The sequence below is a fragment of the Tamandua tetradactyla genome, chromosome 7 (genome assembly GCF_023851605.1).
Source record: "Tamandua tetradactyla isolate mTamTet1 chromosome 7, mTamTet1.pri, whole genome shotgun sequence".
In the NCBI taxonomy this organism is placed as follows: domain Eukaryota; kingdom Metazoa; phylum Chordata; class Mammalia; order Pilosa; family Myrmecophagidae; genus Tamandua; species Tamandua tetradactyla.
In genome coordinates this window covers 100193118-100210567 of record NC_135333.1, presented here as the reverse complement: position 1 = coordinate 100210567, position 17450 = coordinate 100193118, and the positions used below count along the sequence as shown (strand labels likewise).

The 17450-nt window shown below is 36.0% G+C and overlaps 1 protein-coding gene across 6 annotated transcripts in view; it reads right to left on the bottom strand.

Annotated features, from left to right (window-relative positions):
- The window catches only part of CNTN1 (contactin 1), a 420382-nt gene that overhangs the window by 353928 nt on the left and 49004 nt on the right, over nt 1-17450 (bottom strand). Inside the window, exon 1 of one of the 6 annotated variants that reach the window (XM_077170572.1) lies at nt 8656-8774. The exons of the other annotated variants lie outside the window; for them this stretch is intronic. The gene's annotated coding sequence lies outside the window, so the exon portion shown is untranslated. Of the gene's footprint in view, nt 1-8655; nt 8775-17450 lie in introns of those variants that run through there. 6 annotated transcript variants of the gene reach the window in all.

Genomic DNA, 17450 nt, shown 5'->3' with positions numbered 1-17450 from the left:
TAATCTAGTTCTCCCTGTCCTCACAGCTTTATTATCAAATATTCTTCATGAATACTGCATTTCACTCAACTTGGTGACGAAAACTACTCAGCAAGAAGTCTTGCAAAGAAGGTCAAACCTCCTTTACCAAAACAGCTTTCCTTTACCTTAAATGTACTTACCCTTCCTTGTATTCCAACTGCCTATTAAGGATCTCATCTTTAGCATCACATCACAGTCAAGTCTGTTGCCATTAAGTACCACTTATTTTCCTTACAACTACTTTGTATTGTTATGTATGCTATTATTTAAAAATAGCAGCCTCCTATCTACCCTCCTTGCTTCTTTATTGCTTCTTTTGTCCTCAACAATTCATTCTCCATGTAGCCACCAAACTGCTATTCGAAAATTGCAAATCATATCAAGTCACTGCCCTGCTTAAAACCCACCAATGGAGGGTGGGCCACAGTGGCTCAGTGGCAGAGTTCTCGCCTGCCATGCCAGAGACCTGGGTTTGATTCGTGGTGCCTGCCCACGCAAAAAATAAACATAAAAAACCATCAGCAGATTCCCATCCTTGGAGGAATAGAGCACAGCATCACGCTTCACTCTTCCCCCTGCAGAGCAACCTACCCCCGCCCCCTCATTATATTCAGCTTTATCACTCTGCCAATACTCACTGGCACCTGGCACCCTGAACTTTTAATTTCTTTTCTTTTCTTGTCTGTCATTTCTACCCCCAAATCTTTGTGTGGCTTGCTTCTCTGAACTGAACTTTTCTCACTACCTTTTTCTAAAGTAGTCACCAACACTCTCTCTCCATTCCCTCCCTTCTCACATGCACTTACGTGATCACTCTCTATCCCTTTCCCTGTTTTGTTTTCTTCAGAGAATTTGTCATTATCTGTACTTATTTTCTGATGCTACCCCACTCCTAACACCTCAGTTGCAATATAAAGTCCATGGAGTAGAGATAGTTTATTCACTGCTGTATCCCTAACTCAGTATACTAGAAATCTCAATAAACATTTGTTCAATTAGTAAATTAATCCACCTGTTAAAAGGAATAAATTCTTTCCTTAACTAGTATGCCAGTTTGAAACTATTATGTACCCTAGAACAGCTGTGTTTTAATCATGAGCCAATCTTTTGGGGTGGGAACGATCTTTTAGGGTGGGAAACTTTGATTGGATTGTTTCCACGGAGATGGGACACACCCATTGTGGGTGTGACCTTTTGGTTCGATTACTTCCAAGGAGATGTGACATACCCAATTGAGGGGGTGGCCTTTTGATTAGACGGAGATGTAACTCCACCCATTTGAGGTGGGTCCTGATTTGTTTACTAGAGTCCTTTAAAAGGGGAAACATTTAGAAAAGCCTCAGATGCAGAATGGAGAACAGTTGCTTCAGAGCTGACAGACACACAGACATTTGGAGATGTTTGAAGTGCCAACAGAGAGAGCAGATGCCTAGATGAGGGCAGAGCTGAGCAGGTGTCACCATGTGACTTCCTATGAGATGCTAAGCAAGCCGGAACCTGGAGAGATCAAAGGTAAGTCAAGATATGAAACCCAGCCTCAGAAAAGCCAAGTGAGGAGCCCTCAAAGAAAACAGAGGCTGAGAGTAATGGAGCCAAGGAGCAAAGGACCAGCTGACAGAGGTGTTCCAGATGGCATCAGGCTTTCCTGAGTGAAAGCAACCTCTTGTTGGTGCCTTAGTCTGGACATTTTCATGGCCTTAGAACTATAAACTTGTAACTTAATTAATTTCTTTTATAAAAACTATTCCATTCCTGATATATTATATTCTGGCAACTTAAGCAAACCAGAATAACCAGAATATAAATTCCTTAAGGACTGTGATTTTTCTGAATGTTCCAGAGTTCCTGAATCTAGAAGAGTGGCTTGAACATGGTAAGAGCATAAATATATGTGTGTGTGTTTGTCTGTTAACCCTAGAAGAATCACAGGTTAAAGCAAAGTGAGCAAAGAATTTATGTACAAATAGAATTTCAAAAGTGAATCAGAAAATAGAACATAAAATAAAGTATGCTCTATTTCACGAAATAGCTAGTGTCTCATTCAATTGTTACAAAAATCTACTTTATGTGGAGGTTTTATGTGTAGGATTATTTGTACAAAATCTCAGCTCTAACGAGATGAAATTAAATTGCCAGGTTTTCCAGCTCCTAAATAAATTGAATTCATTAACTCCAGGTCCCACAAAGCCTGAAAGGGGACTTTTAGTCAAGTATATATTTCTAAAACAAGACAATGGCTCTTAACTTTTCTTACAATAACCAGACAAGTTTTATTTTTAGATTCTATAGATGGGTAACATAAGTTAACAAAAATACCATCAGTCTTAAAACTTCAAAGGAAACCAAAATAATTCACACAAAAATAGTTTCAAAACTTCTTACAGCAAAATAATTTGCTGAGCTATTTCTTTTTTTCCTTTCCCATATTCAACCTTGGATGCTGAAAACTTGGCTGAAAAATTCAACTTCGAATGAAAAGTTTTCAAAAGCAGAAACAAGAGTAAATGAGTGAAATGTCTGGCACGTAGCTATCACTGAATGCATATTTTTTAATTAATAAATGGAAATAATTGTAAAAGGACCTCAATAAGAGATTCACAAAATGTCTAATACCAAGATATTATATTACACACAGAATTCATGGATTTGAAAACATTAGAAACAATTTCAATGTCTTACAATAGTTTCATCTGTAAAAGAATGCACCAAATGCAATGAAAGGAAATTTGATATTTTACAAATGGAAATGAAATGGTAGACACAGAAGGGGTTTTTATATTGACATATTATCAAGTTAATTTCTTCAATGATGTATAAATACATTTACATTAGGGTTCCATACAGTTAGCTTTTTAACTAATGTTGAAAATAGCCAAGATTATTTGATGAACTATTTTTATACTTTAATAAAGTCTGTTATATGAATAATAACTGTAGGGAAGTTAAATTTGTTAGTTTATTGTTACATGGTAAATAATAAATAGTATCAATAACTTGAATATACATAAATTATATATATTTAAAATATATACAACATAATGCAAATATTATTAATATAAATAATAAATATGTAAGTTCTGTTGTCATCTGGACCCACTGTCATAAATAGAACTGCCTAATAAAAAACAAGAAATTTAGAAGAGAATTTTAGGTTGGGAGATATTTGCTAAAACAAAATAAAGAAATAAATAAAATTTGATTTTATCTCTCGATGAAGTAGTTAAAGAAAGTATGCTACATTTCAACATGAAGTATTTTACATCATCTAAACGTGGATTTTGAAGATTTTGTGGCAATTTATATCATTTCAAGTATTAAGGGAAAAAAACAGTTTACAAATCAATACAATCTAATCATAAATATGTAAGGAAACATTTGTTTAGGAAACAAATGGGTGGAAACATGATAACCATGGTAGTGTTGGAAGGACATTTTTCCCAAAATGTTCTCTAAAATAGTGATTTTATTTTTAGACTTCATAAATTGCACATGTGTCATGCCTTCATACAAGAGTCCCTGCTCTAAAACACCTCTCTTCCTAACAAACCTGTGCAGCTATCAATAGTGATTTCCATCCTTAAACACTGGGATGCCCCAGGGATTCTTTGTACCTCTTATTCTTGAATGGCTTTAACAACCATCTTTTAGCCATTGACCTTCAAATCTTTCTTTCCCACCAACTACTCCTATCCTAAGTTCCAAACAGAAATTGAAATGGTCTAGAGGTATCTTGGAAAGATTTTGTACAAAAAATGTCAACAGAAATTCCACCAGTCCCCTCCGGCCTCCTGTAATACTTGGTTTTACCATTCCTGCCTCCCAACCAGAAAATCTTAATAGCAAACTCCACTTATTTCTCTGCATCTTCTGTCACAAATAACCTAATAGAGTCACCAAATGTGTCTCAGTTCAGAAAATTCTCATGAATACAGGGCATCTTTTTCACTTTCACTCCATTTATACGATCCTTCCACAAACACCATTCTAAATACTTAGCTAATAAAGTCTTTATACCAATCATGTGAGTTAGGCACTCAGTTTCATTTTATAAACAAAACTGATGCACAACAAGGATATAAGCCTTTGGGTAATACAGCTACTAAGTGGCAGAGCTGGTAACCTTAACTATTACAAGAATCTGAGTCTCAATATCATTCCAAGTTATTATTAAATATTTGTCTCTCATAGTCCACACAATAACATGCAAGCTCATTAACATCTGAAGGAAAGCGCTAGTGAGTCTAGAGTGAGTCTACATATCCCAGACTATCCGCTACCACTTCTTGTGTTCCCACAAAAATTAACAGAAAGACTCAGCCCGAGCCATCCTCTTTCCTAGTACATGCCTTATATGCTTAGAAAATAGCACCAATCACAAGCCCCACAAAGTTTTCACAAAGTGGTCAAAGGTTTCTTCTTTAATGGAGCTTCAACCCTCATCTTTGCAGAGAGGGCTATTTGTTCTGCTCTCCATATTCCCACAGTATATAAGATACATTCTCTGTGTCATTTTCCCATTCAATATTATCAGCTGCATTATCTACTACATGCTAATACTTTAACTCAGTATCTAGCAAACAGTCGATATTATCTAGGTGAATAGATGAGGAAAATAAGTAGATGAGGAAAAGTACTGGAACACCCTATTTAAAAGAAGATATTCATAGAAAGGTCGTTCTCATCAGACAGTCCTCAAGATCAAAAAGTCTTATAAAAATATTAATAATAAAGCCTGAAGAGTCTCCACGTATAGCAAGCAGAGGACACAAAAGGAAGGATGGGATATAGAAGTCAGGAAAGAGTTGCAAAGCAGAAAAGACAAACTTTAACCACTTTGAAAAAGTTCTTAATTTTGAAATATTAACTAATCAAATGCAAGTTTATTGAAATAAAGTTCTCTGCTACAGAGACAAAGAATTTTCCTCTTCGTTTTTGTGTAAACTCTTGGTTCTGCTATTGAGCTATTATAGTGAAATACTCTACCAAATGCCTTTAGTTTTAGCCCATTTAATCTATTGTAAAACTCAATTTGGCAGTCACCTTGCTTGCACAGTAAAAGACTAGAATAAATGAAACTTCCCTGAAGTTCTTTTTATTATGAAACAGTAGGAGAGCATTATTGGCTTACTCTAGTTGTGGCTAGGTTACACAGTTTATAGTTGAAACATTTTAGGCCAAACTTCCCCTGTAATGTGATAGTATCGGGCCAGCTTGACTGACTTGAGAGAAAGCCCTATTTTAAGCAGAAGTAGTTTTGTTTCCTCTCTTGAGAGTAAGTAAAAACTCTTGGAAAGGTTAGAAATCTAGATTCCCCCTCCCCACTAGAGTAAATGAGAAGAAAAGAAGAGATTCAGCCTCTCAAAGCAAATTAAAAAAAAAAAAAAAACTTCCAATTAATAATGTATTATAAATTATTTCTAGAATTTTCAAACTTTTCCATTAAAATTCAAGTCATCTAATATATGCTATTTGTAAATATTAATAAAAACATAAATAAAAACAAGATTGGTACTTGTAATCAAGGCAAGAAAGCTGAATAATAAAACTTGTTTTCCAATCCAGCTGTGAAAAAGCCCGCTTCCCATCTCTGAGATTTGTTTACCTTTTGGTAGAAAACAAAAAAGAAGAGGCATATTTCTCCTGGACATAATGACAAAATTAAGTACTAACTCCCTCAGCCATCAGGAAATCTTGAAGCATACCTCAGTGTCCTAATTATTCAAGTCTTTTTCAACTTTCAGAACCGTAATCACCAAATAGACAATGATCCCTTGTCTTCAGAAGAACTTTTGTTATGTAGAATGATACACTGAGGCCTTCAAAATGTACTTGTATGTAAGAAGAGGTTTGTGCTAACGATTAATCAGTAAATAAGTTCATAGCATCTATAATGGACTGTGCTGGTTTTCTAGGACACACCATAAGTTCAAAGCATAACCTCGTTCTTAAAGATCTTCCAATCTAGTGGGGACAAAACTGATATCTAGTGAATGACAGCCACCATTCACTAAGTACCAATTATATCCCAAGGACTTTTGCTAAGCACCTGACAGATTTAAGAGCCTGAAGTTCTGGGTAAAACTTCTGGCTTTTTCTGTAAATAAACTGTGTGACCCTTAAACAAACCACCTTGTTTTTGTGGGGTTAATTTCTCCTTTATGTTAAAAAGTTTGTTAAAATAGATACACTAATCTCTTCTAGCACTAATAAGTCTGTTTTTCCACACGACAACTAAAATTTAGTTTGGAGGTGCCCATGGACTGGGACAGCAAGGATTAGAATGATCTAGAAAAGCTTCATGATGAATGACAACTCTGAACTTGGCATTGAAGGGTGGTCAAATGGGAGACTGAGGGCACTCCATTTAGAGAGAGGACAGAGACAAAAAAATGGCTTTGGACATCCATAAAGCCCCCTCCCTAGACTGTAAGCTTCTTGAGCGCAGTGTCTTACCCCTTAGCACAGTATCTGGCACATAGGAGATACTACAGATATTTGTGGAAGAAAAGAGAAAAAAGATACATGGTACTGACTGGAGCAGAGAGTTTATTAGCCAGAGCGTATACGAGACTAAGGGAGGACATTACAGATGAGACAGTTTATATTTGATAGAACAGTAACAAGCAATTTCCCAATGGGTGTGATAAAAGTAGAGATCAGGCATCTCTTTCATGTAATCCAGAGTCAAACCTTAGAAGTTTCCTCCCAATAAAATAAATGGTTTTCTCATGAAAAAAAAAGGGGGGTGGGGGGGGTGGGCAGGGAATGGATCTGTCTTAATTTGCCAGGCTTCTTAAACCCAGGAATTTATTGGTTTATGGTTTCAGAGGTTGAAAGGCTTGCTTCCTCTCTGGGGTTAGCAGCATCCTGGCTCACCAACAACCCTTGGGTTCCTTAGCTTTCCATTCACAAGGAAGTCCTATCCTTTCTCTTTTGGGTTCCTGTTGGCTTCTGAGTTTGGGCTCCCCCCCATGGCTTTCTCTCATTCTTAGTCAGTAATCCAGGTTACGACTCATTCTCATTTAGTTGGGCCACACCTTAATTTAAAATGGCATCTTCCTGAGATCCTAATTGACAATGGGTTCACAAACACAGGAATGCAGATTAAGGTTATATCTAAATTGGAGTATATAATTTAATCTACCACAAGATGCTGGAGTATCTCTTATTCTAGGCTACAGTGCTTGGAAACTGTTGACTATGCAAGGAAGAGATCTTGAACTATTTTATAGAAGGAAATGATACGTGCTTTGCAATAGAGCATTTTGGCAGAGATGTGGAGGAAAATTTTGAAGGAGAAAAAAACTGCAAATATGAAGAGCACCTACAAAGTGACTGCAATTCCCAGGGGAGGTGGTAGAGCCCTGAAAGGGGGAGAAAAAGGTAAACAGATAAGAAAGCCAGATTCAAAAATATTTTGGGGGGTGAGTCAACATTATGCAGGGATTGTCACACTTATTTTATATAGTCATCTGTTTTAAGCTGCCAGAATTCAACACACCAGAGATGGATCAGCTTTTAATAAAAGGGGATTCATTTAGTTTAAAATATACAGTTCTTCAGAGGAGAGGCAGCTAACTTTCATCTGAGGTTCTCTGTTACATGGGAAGGCACACAGCAATGTCTGCTGGCCTTCTCTCCTGGCTTCTGAGTTCCAACAGCCTTCCCTGGGACAATTCCTTTCTGCATCTCCAAACATTTGGACTGAGCTGTGAGTGCTGAGATGAGGTATACTGAACTGTTTAAATTGTGCTGCACTGGGCTGTCTTCTGACCTCTCCCTTTTAAGCCTCCAGCTAATTAAATTAAACCACACTCATTGCAGAACACACTCCCCTTAGCCGACTGCAGATATAATCAGCCACAGATGAGTTTCCAATGTTAATGATTCAAGTACACAGCAACATAACTAGGCACCATCACCTGGTCAAGCTGACACCTGAACCTAACTACCACATGTCCACCCCTTGTCAACTTGGCAACTATACACATCATCTTAAACCATACTTAATAAAATACATTCATTTCATCACATCACAAAAACTCCAAATTATTTCAGTAACAATACAAATGCAATACTAACTCAAAAAATAGTACAAAATTTCATCAAAGTCAGCTACAAGCATGGTCTGTTCTAAGGCAAAATTCTCTTCTGGCTCTGGGCCTGTAACTCAGAACAATTTATCTTTATCCAATATACAAAGGACGAACAGTTATAGGACACATGTTGTCATTACCAAAGGGAAAAACCAAAAAGAACACAGGTTCACCAGACCTAAACAGTTATGAAAACCTTCAAGGCAAACTCTACTGAATTTTAAAGTCTGAGAGTAACTTATCCCCAGGGCTTTAGAAAGTGGCAGTTCCACCCTTTCCAAGGGCCTACGGTGGCTTTGCTCTTTCCAAACACTGGGGTGATTGCAATCTTGGGGGACATTGGGGAGGCCACCTTTTTCTTGGCTCCACTCTCTCCAAGCGTCGGGTACCACCTAGGACTCTTTGCCATCTCCAGGGCACACGCTGAACCCCTCCAGAACAACAGGGTTGCACCCAGGCTACCCCCAAACCCCAATTTATGCACTTCACCCTCCCCAATGCCTGGGGTGCCCTCCCTCTGCTCCTGGAGCAAACTCACCCTCTCCACCTGTATGGGTGGTCTGCTCTCCTGGCGCGAGGTTCCTTGACTTCAGACCCTGACTTCCATGGTTCTTGCTCTGCAAACTCCAATTTTTGTCCCTTTCCTGTCCCTCTTTGTCCAGACCAGCAGTGGTTCCCTTTATACCAACAATCTCTTCAAAACACTCAAAGCCTCCTCCGTCAAGCTTCTCACAGTTCTTCCAAAATATTCCCCTTAACCATCAAAACAAAAAAACAAACAAACAAAAAAGCCCACCATTCCACCATGCTTGGAATTTGCAAACTGCAGCAGCACCCCACTTCTCTGGACCAAACTGTTTTAGTCTGCCACAGCTGCCAGAATGCAGCATACCAGAGATGGATCGGTTTTTAATAAAAGGGGATTTATTTAGTTTAAAATGTAGTTCTTCAGAGGAAAGGCAGCTAACTTTCATCTGAGGTTCTCTGTTACATGAGAAGGCACACAGCAATGTCTGCGGGCCTTCTCTCCTGGCTTCTGGGTTCCAACGGCCTTCCCTGGGGCAATTCCTTTCTGCACCTCCAAATATCTGGGCTGAGCTGTGAGTGCTGAGATGAGGTATGCTGAGCTACTTGGGCTGTGCTGTGCCGCCCGACCTCTCTTTTAAGCCTCCAGCTAATTAAATTAAACCACTCATCGCAGAAGCCACTCCCCTTAGCTGACTACAGATGTAATCAGCCTAGATGAATTTCACATGTTAATGACTTAAGGCCACAGCAACAGAACTAGGCACCGTTACCTGGCCAAACTGACACCTGAACCTACCTACCATACCATCCAATGTATTTAAACAGATAGACACACTTTAGCTGAAATGCAATTATGATTGTTTACATACAACATTGTTTTAAATACGGTACATTTATAATGTGTATTAATACAAGTTTGAGGTGTCATATTTTATTATTCATCATTCTCAGATTTATCTGGATGTTCTTACAAATTTATTTATTATTATGAAATTTAGAATATATTATCTTGTCTAGTTCTCAAAAATTTATACTGAGAACTTGGGGGAAGGCAATTCATCAAATGTACTCATTACCATAGGACGCATAGGCTTCTTTACACCATGAGTTTTCCTATCCAAGAACAAGATATGGCATGTCTGTATCTCCTTCTAATCCTCAGTTGTACTATACGTTTTCTTCATATGGATCTTGCACATGTTGATAAGTTTAGTAAGGGTTGTGTTGTTACTGCAAACAGCCATGTCTTGCCACTATATTTTCTTTAATCTTATTTTTACAATACTAGTTCATACAGTCAGGAAAATACAGAGGATTATAAAATGGATACACTAATACTAAACACTAAGCTCTGTCAAATGTCAACTCCAGCATTTTTTCCACCCCACCTGCTACAGACTTTCTCTTTAAAAATTAAATATTACAGACATGATTGAAGCCCTTGTTTACCACGCTAGAGCCCTTCCCATTAGGATTCCAATAAAATACAGCACACCCTGTTAAATTTGAATTTCAGGAAATGAATACATTTTTAGTATAAAGATCCCCCATGAAATATGCATTATGTATGTAGTTTTATTTGCTAAATCTAGCAACCTTCCTGCCAAGGTATAGAATATACTGAATTTGTTTTTTTATTATTCTTATAAAATTTTAAGCTCTCCTATTACACATTATGTCATCTTAAGCACTTTATAGCATTGTTTTGCTTTTATTCAAAACTTATTAAAAGTATCATAATATGCATTTCATCCTGGGACTAGTTTTTTTAAACTAAACGTTATCTTTTGAGATTTATCCAGATGTGTTATCCAAGCTATTTGCTCATTTAAAATGCATTTTGTCATTATTATAAATAAGATTACAATTCATAGGTTTATGTTTCTTCCTGCTTTGCTTAAGTATATGCAAGAAATTCTCTTGATAGAGGTTCTCGAGCTCAGCTGCACACTGGAATTCCCTGGGGAGCTTTATCACACGCCGATGTGAGAAAAATACCTCCAGAGATTCTGATGTAACTGGTCTGGAGGGAAGCAGGGTACCAGGATTTTTTAAGTTCTCTTTCCACGCACAGCATAACCAAAATTGAGAACCATTGATCTAATCCAGCACATATGCCTATAAGTGAAATCGCTAAATTGAAGGTCCTGTGAATCTTCTCCCATACTAGCTACTGCTAGATTCTCCCATAGTGGGCTTCAGAGAGCGTTTAGAAAATTCACAATCCCACTGGCTATGTATATGAGTTACCACTGTTATTCCTATTAACTGTTGCAAATTTGGTGGATATGAAACATTAAATCATTGTGGTTTTATTTTTCAATTCCCTGATTGTTAGCCCGGTTGAGCATCATTCCATACATTTGTTGACCATTGTAATTTTCTCTTCTCCATATGCCTGTTTGTAATCTTTGATTATTTATTAATGGGTTGCTTATCCTTTGGTTATAGTTAACCAAATTTTTCTACATTCTTTTTATTTTTCTTTCGTCTATTACAGGCCTTGCAAATAACTTCTTCAAGTCTGTAACTTGACTTCAAGTTTTGTTTAAGGTATCTGTTTTCAAGTAGAGGTTTTGGGTTTTTAATCTTTTCCTTTTTTTTTCTTTTGTATTTTAATCTTTTTAAAGAAATGCTGCCTGACTCAAAAGTCAAAAATATATTCTCATATTTTTTTCTACAAGTTTTAATATTTTGTATTTAATATTTCAGGACCTAACTGACTTGTAGTTAATCACTGTTATTGGTGTGAGGTTAAGGTTCCCGCTCACCCATCCCCCCACCTCTCAAAGCATATAAAACCGATTTTCCCCAGCGCCATTTATCAAACAGTTCCTCCTTTTCCCACTGATTTGGGATATCAATATAAGCATAGCAATATCAGGACAAGTTTCTAAGCTCTCTATTCAGTTAAATTGGAACTTTGCTTACCTCTGTAGCAACATCACATCACCTTCATTATTGTGAACTTATGCTAAGTTTGAAACCTGATACAGCAGGTCCCCCTTCCTTGTTCTTAAAATAATTTTTGAGACAAATATTATCAATTAAGGATTTATCAATATTAACGATTTTATTAAAAGTTTCTTTAATGCAGAATGGATGCTGAATTCTGTCAAGCAACTCTGTGGATATAATTAATTGATTTTTTTCTGTTTGTTCTCTTCATATGATATCTTAATCCAGAACCGTTTTTAAGTTCCTAGATTGTCACACTTAGTTGTGGTGTATTATTCATTATTGGTGACACGATTTCTACGTGCTGATATTGTATTTAGAATTTTGCATCAGGATCTATTGTTTATATATATCTTTTTAATTTGTTAGATTTTGGTATTAATGTCTTGCTTTGTAAGAAAAAAGTAACTGTAAATCATTCTTTATTTTCTTATATTTTAGAATAGTTTGAAACACTACAAGCATCTCTTTGTTAAAAATAAAATTCACCAGTGAAACTGGTCTGAGCCCAATGATCTTGAGGGAATATTTCCATAACAAAGGTTATGGTTTTATTCATTGTCAATGGGTCTATATACTTGAAGATCAATTTCACTCATTTTTATTTTCCTAGAAAAATTCTGATTATATAAGAGACTTTAAATGTATTTTTCTAAAGTTGAGCACAGTAATCTTGTGAAATTCTTTTAATGTCTTCTGCCTCTGTGATATTTCCCCATTCACAGTTCTCACGTACTTTTTTTGTGCTCTTACCCTCATAGTCCTGAGTAAGCAAGTTATTGGTTCATTTTTTTAAAAAACCAGTTATTGGGTTTATTTATGAGTTCTGTTGGTTTGTCTGTTCAATATGGTATTCATCTTCTGCTTTTAAATTAAATCCTTTCTTCTCCTTTCCTTATTTTCTTATGCTTGAATTAGTTACTTATATAATTTATTTTCATTATTTTCTCTATTGATACAAGAATTTATGCTACGAACTTGTCTCTAGTTACTGTGATTTAACTGTATCCCGTATGTTTTGACATATAATGCTTCATTATAGTTATACTCCAGATAATCTGCTCTTTTGCTTTGAACTTCATCTTTAATACAGGAGTTAAGAAAGAGAAGGATTTTTGTATTTTTTTGTTTCTATTTTTCGTTTTCAGGTAGTAGATTTTTTTCTTTTAATTTTCTAGCCTTATTTCATTATGATCACTGAAAGCTTTTTCTATATTTTTTGCTTTGGGAAATATGTTCATGATTTCTTTGTAGCCTAGCTCTTTAATACAAATCCTATAATGTTATTTAAATTGATATATTATTTTTTATCTACTTGACCGCTATGGGCTAAGAGATAAATTAGAATATCCTACTTAAAACAACCTGTTCCTGTATTTCTGTCCATTTTGTTATTTATTCCTACATATTAATGGCTGTTAGATCTTTTATGGTTTATCCCTTTTTATGCTTTGAAGTGCTCATGTCTTTCTAATTTATTGATTGTGTATCCATCTGTGTTCAGAGATTGGTCTTCTTGGGAGAAAGTGGCCCTAGATCACAGTGCACCCTCCCTCCAGGGTTTGGTTTATGGGTAAGGCCAACCTTCATTTGCTCTTTCTTGTTGAGACAGACAGTACAAGGCTTACCCCTGTGCTTCCTCCACAGACCATGTCTTTGGCCCAAAGACATTGGCCCAAACCAAAGATTTTTGGTTCTTCTCCTTAACGTAATCCAATGGTTTGGACAGTGTTTGTGTTTAGCTGGCTGGGTCTGAGAAATATAATTGCATGTGTCCTTTGTCAGTACATTTCTGTACCCTGGACTGATATTTACTGCCTTTGACAACACATCATCATAAATTGTAATTCAGGGTTACAGATGTCCCTACTTTTATCAAAACTGTGGCTTGCATTCTTTGAGGTTTTCTCATTTGGATGATTTTAAAGTGGAGAAAAGGGAAAAATGTCTTTAGGTTGCTTAATCCAACAGTTGTGTTCATTGGACAAACTCCACCAATGATTCTACTGGGGGAGTGAGACCCCATTGCCCTAGCCCAACAAAGATAGGCTTTTTAATAATATTTAGAAGACTCTACTTTATTTCTATGTATAAGCCAAATGTTTATTTTTGTCTTGTTATGTATTTTTAAGTTTCTTGACACTTCTTAAAAATAGTGCTAAATCAACTTTCATAAAATCTACCTGCTTTAATCTCTTAGAGTTTATAAAAAGCCTTAATTACTAAATGGAAGTTTACTGAGTTTTATAGGAAGGCCAAGTTCATTTGGGTTCTGTTGGAATCCCTGATGCTGGAATATTTTGGCCTACAAAAAATTTGAAATATATAATTTGAAACTTTCAACAATTTGTTGATTTAAATGTAGTCAACCTGCAATTTCATCCAAACTTCCTTTGTAGTTTAATGTTCTATTAGTATCTTACAAAAACATATGTTCTGTTGAAGTGACTGCTATACTGTTCCTCAATTATGCATCATGCTTTCCTGCTGCATGGTTTTGCTCATCTTTTTCTCTTTAACAGTCTCCTCACCTTACCTGATAAATCACACCTGTCTTTTCAAAGACAGCATAAAATCAACTTCTCCTCCTCTTTCGAAATCTCCCAGCCCATATATTGGCCCTCCACTCTTAGAATCATAAAGGCAAGCATTCGTATCTTTCTTAGCATGTTTATTATATTACTTTTTATATCATTAAAATATGTGTACAGTATCTAACATATCTAACAGCATTTAGAATTATAATTGTGGTATTTATTTAGCATCTACTAACTGCCAAGTATTGGACTGAGGCCATTATCTGCTTTAACCCTTAAGGCAAACATAAGATATGCAAAGTTATCTCTTCTATTTTCCTAGTGAAAAACTTGGACAGAATTAACCTGAGTAATTTTTCATGAGCAAAAGGCCAATACTTGAACACATCTCATCACAGAAGTAGAGCTCTTAACCACAGTGCCTGGTAGGCTGCAGACAATCCGCCACCATTTCAGGGTTCTGCTCAGTAACAGTCAGATGGAAACCCTAGGATATTTATTTTATTGAATCTTACACTTCACCCCTCCCACCAGCTTGGTCTTATTTAAGCTGCTTATACCTAATTCTAAATTTGGGAATTTCAATTGGACATTTTTGAGTGTTTCTGTTCACTTATTATGTTCAAGAATATTAATCAGGATACATTCTCAGCTAGAGAACGTGGCCTAATCACGAATTCGTATGCTTCCCTCTCCCTGTTAGTGGACTCCAGTTGTTTTGTAGATCTGAATTGACAGCTATTACAAAAAACAGCCGGAAGATGATTAGCCTGGAAAGCTGAATTTTGTCAAGTTAATTCTTAGTGGCACCCACACTGACTTTGATTCATGAATATGGCTTTTAGTAGGGCTCCAAAGTGAGATGTTAATCAGTCAACACTAATTTTTTACAGCTTAATGGAACTGTCAAAAGGAAGGTTGCAGGGAAAGCCCAGTGAAGAGGGTCCCTGGTGTGCAGTGAAAGAATCACCAAAAATTAGAAAAGCATTCATTTTAAAGAAGTGTTTTCAGACTACTTGATCATAAAATGAACACTCCTTTAACTGCTGATACTGCAATCAAATCAATCATCAGTGCTCAAACACAAGGATCAATTAGGAGATTGTTCTCTGTTCAGGTACAAACTTTCCAAATTCCATTAAATTAGATCTGTGGCACAAAGAGTAAATGCAAAAAGGCAGGACAAGGCAGAAAGCATATTCTTTTTAAATATAAGATATTTAAAATGTATTACATAGTTTTTGATGCAGTTGCAAATATTCTGTAATCTCTTTGTAATTCAATGTTGAACAAATACTACTGAGAATAAAGCCTTTTTCACAGTCAGGCAGAATCTTTCATGCTGCTTTTTAAGCCTGCTGCCTTTCTTTGTACCATGGGAACAAAAACTCTTGGACTTCATTTTCTAGGGGAAAAGATCTTACCTGAACGCTTGCAGGAATGATAGTGTGAGAGGAAAGTATAAGCCCTCTGTTTTTGCCAAATTTTACCACTAATTAAATTTCAATTTCTGGGGGAAAAAAATGGGCTTTAGTCCTGTTGCACAGTCTGTGTCCCTTCAGCTTCAATTACCCATTGTCTTACCCTGTTTCTAACTCCTGCTGGACTCTGTTACCAATGACATATTTCAAGTTTATTCTCGAATGTCCGTTCACATCAGTGGGACCATACAGTATTTGTCCTTTAGTTTTTGGCTGGAGGACTAGATACAAAAACTCAAAAATGGACAGCACAATAATACCTAATTGTAAAGTAATCATGTTAAAACACTGAATGAAGTTGCATCTGAGCTATCGGGTTTTTTTTTTTTACTATTATTACTACTTTTATTTCTTTTCTCTATATTAACATTTTATGTCTTTGTCTGTTGTGTTGCTAGTTCCTCTAAACCGATGCAAATGTACTAAGAAATGATGATTATGCATCTATGTGATGATGTTAAGAATTACTGAGTGCATATGTAGAATGGTATGATTTCTAAATGTTGTGTTAATTTCTTTTTTTTTCTTTCCATTAATAAAAAAAAAAATTGGGTTTTAGACTGGTTTTTAGAGTATTTGAGGAACCCAAGTTTAGAGTGTATATTTAGCCATCATTTTAAAGCTATTTTATCATAACATAGAAAAAAACAACTAGAAAATACATGGAATTTATGTATAGAAAATACATGGGTTTATAAGCTCTTTGTTACCAGGCAACATTGTATTTCAAGGGCCCTGTATTTTATATTTTAAAAACTGTAAATCAAGTTTGACATTTGTCACAAAATATTATAGGCAAAAACATCTATTTACAATATTAATAAATATTCTCTTCTGAACTACCTGTTTCCCCTCGGAGAACACATTCACATCCAAGAATTATGTCTCTTTCATAAACAAAATGCAAAGTACTGTGGCTTCTAATCTCTCTCCAAGTTACCACTTCCATTAGATGGCTGGAAGAATAAATTATCTAGTAAAAATAACAAAGCAGTTGTAATTTTTCCATAAAATTAAATACATCTCAACCTGATGTGTAAGGGCAAAACAAAGATGCAAAAATGCCTGCTTCGTTTATTATTATTATGTAGGCAATGATCAGCATTTTTAATTAACATAAATTGAAATTATTTTATTTCATGGAATTAGGCATCGTAGCACTTTTACATAAAAAATTAAAGCTATAGAAATGGATACACAACAGTTAATGCTATGTTGAAAGAGTTTATGTATCATATGCCAGGTCTCTCTGCTCATACCAGGATTCTGTATTTTCCTTACCAAGCTTCCTATTTCCTGCCTCCCCGTCCCTGCACTCCTGTGGGCTCCGCGCCTCTGTGCCAGGCTCCAGTCGTGATTAGCATTTTGATATTCTAGAGGACTATCCAAAAATGCCCCTGGATTAAGGAGCTTTACATCAGTGCAATAATTTGGAAAGAAAGGATTTTTATAGAATTAACTCCTGTCAGCTTATCCAAACACTCGGACAAAAAAAATTGTCAGCCCTTCAGTGCTTTTTCTTTCTTTTTTTTCCTTTGCCTTTTCCTCATTAGAGATACTAATAGGACTTTTGAGCAAATGTGGATTTCAATCTTCTTTTGTATTAAATATTGTCATGTCAGTGGTTTCTCATGATCTTCTTTACAGCAGAGAAGACTGGAACTCAGCTTTAATGCCGTAAGCAGTCTGATGAATCCACCAGCCTGACCTACAAAATTTTGTGAATCTTCCATGGCTCCATTTTTGGAACTTGAGAATTTGGATAATATATCAATAAAATGTATTTGACGTAATTCTGTAGGCTACTAAAATGGGTTAAAATACTATAC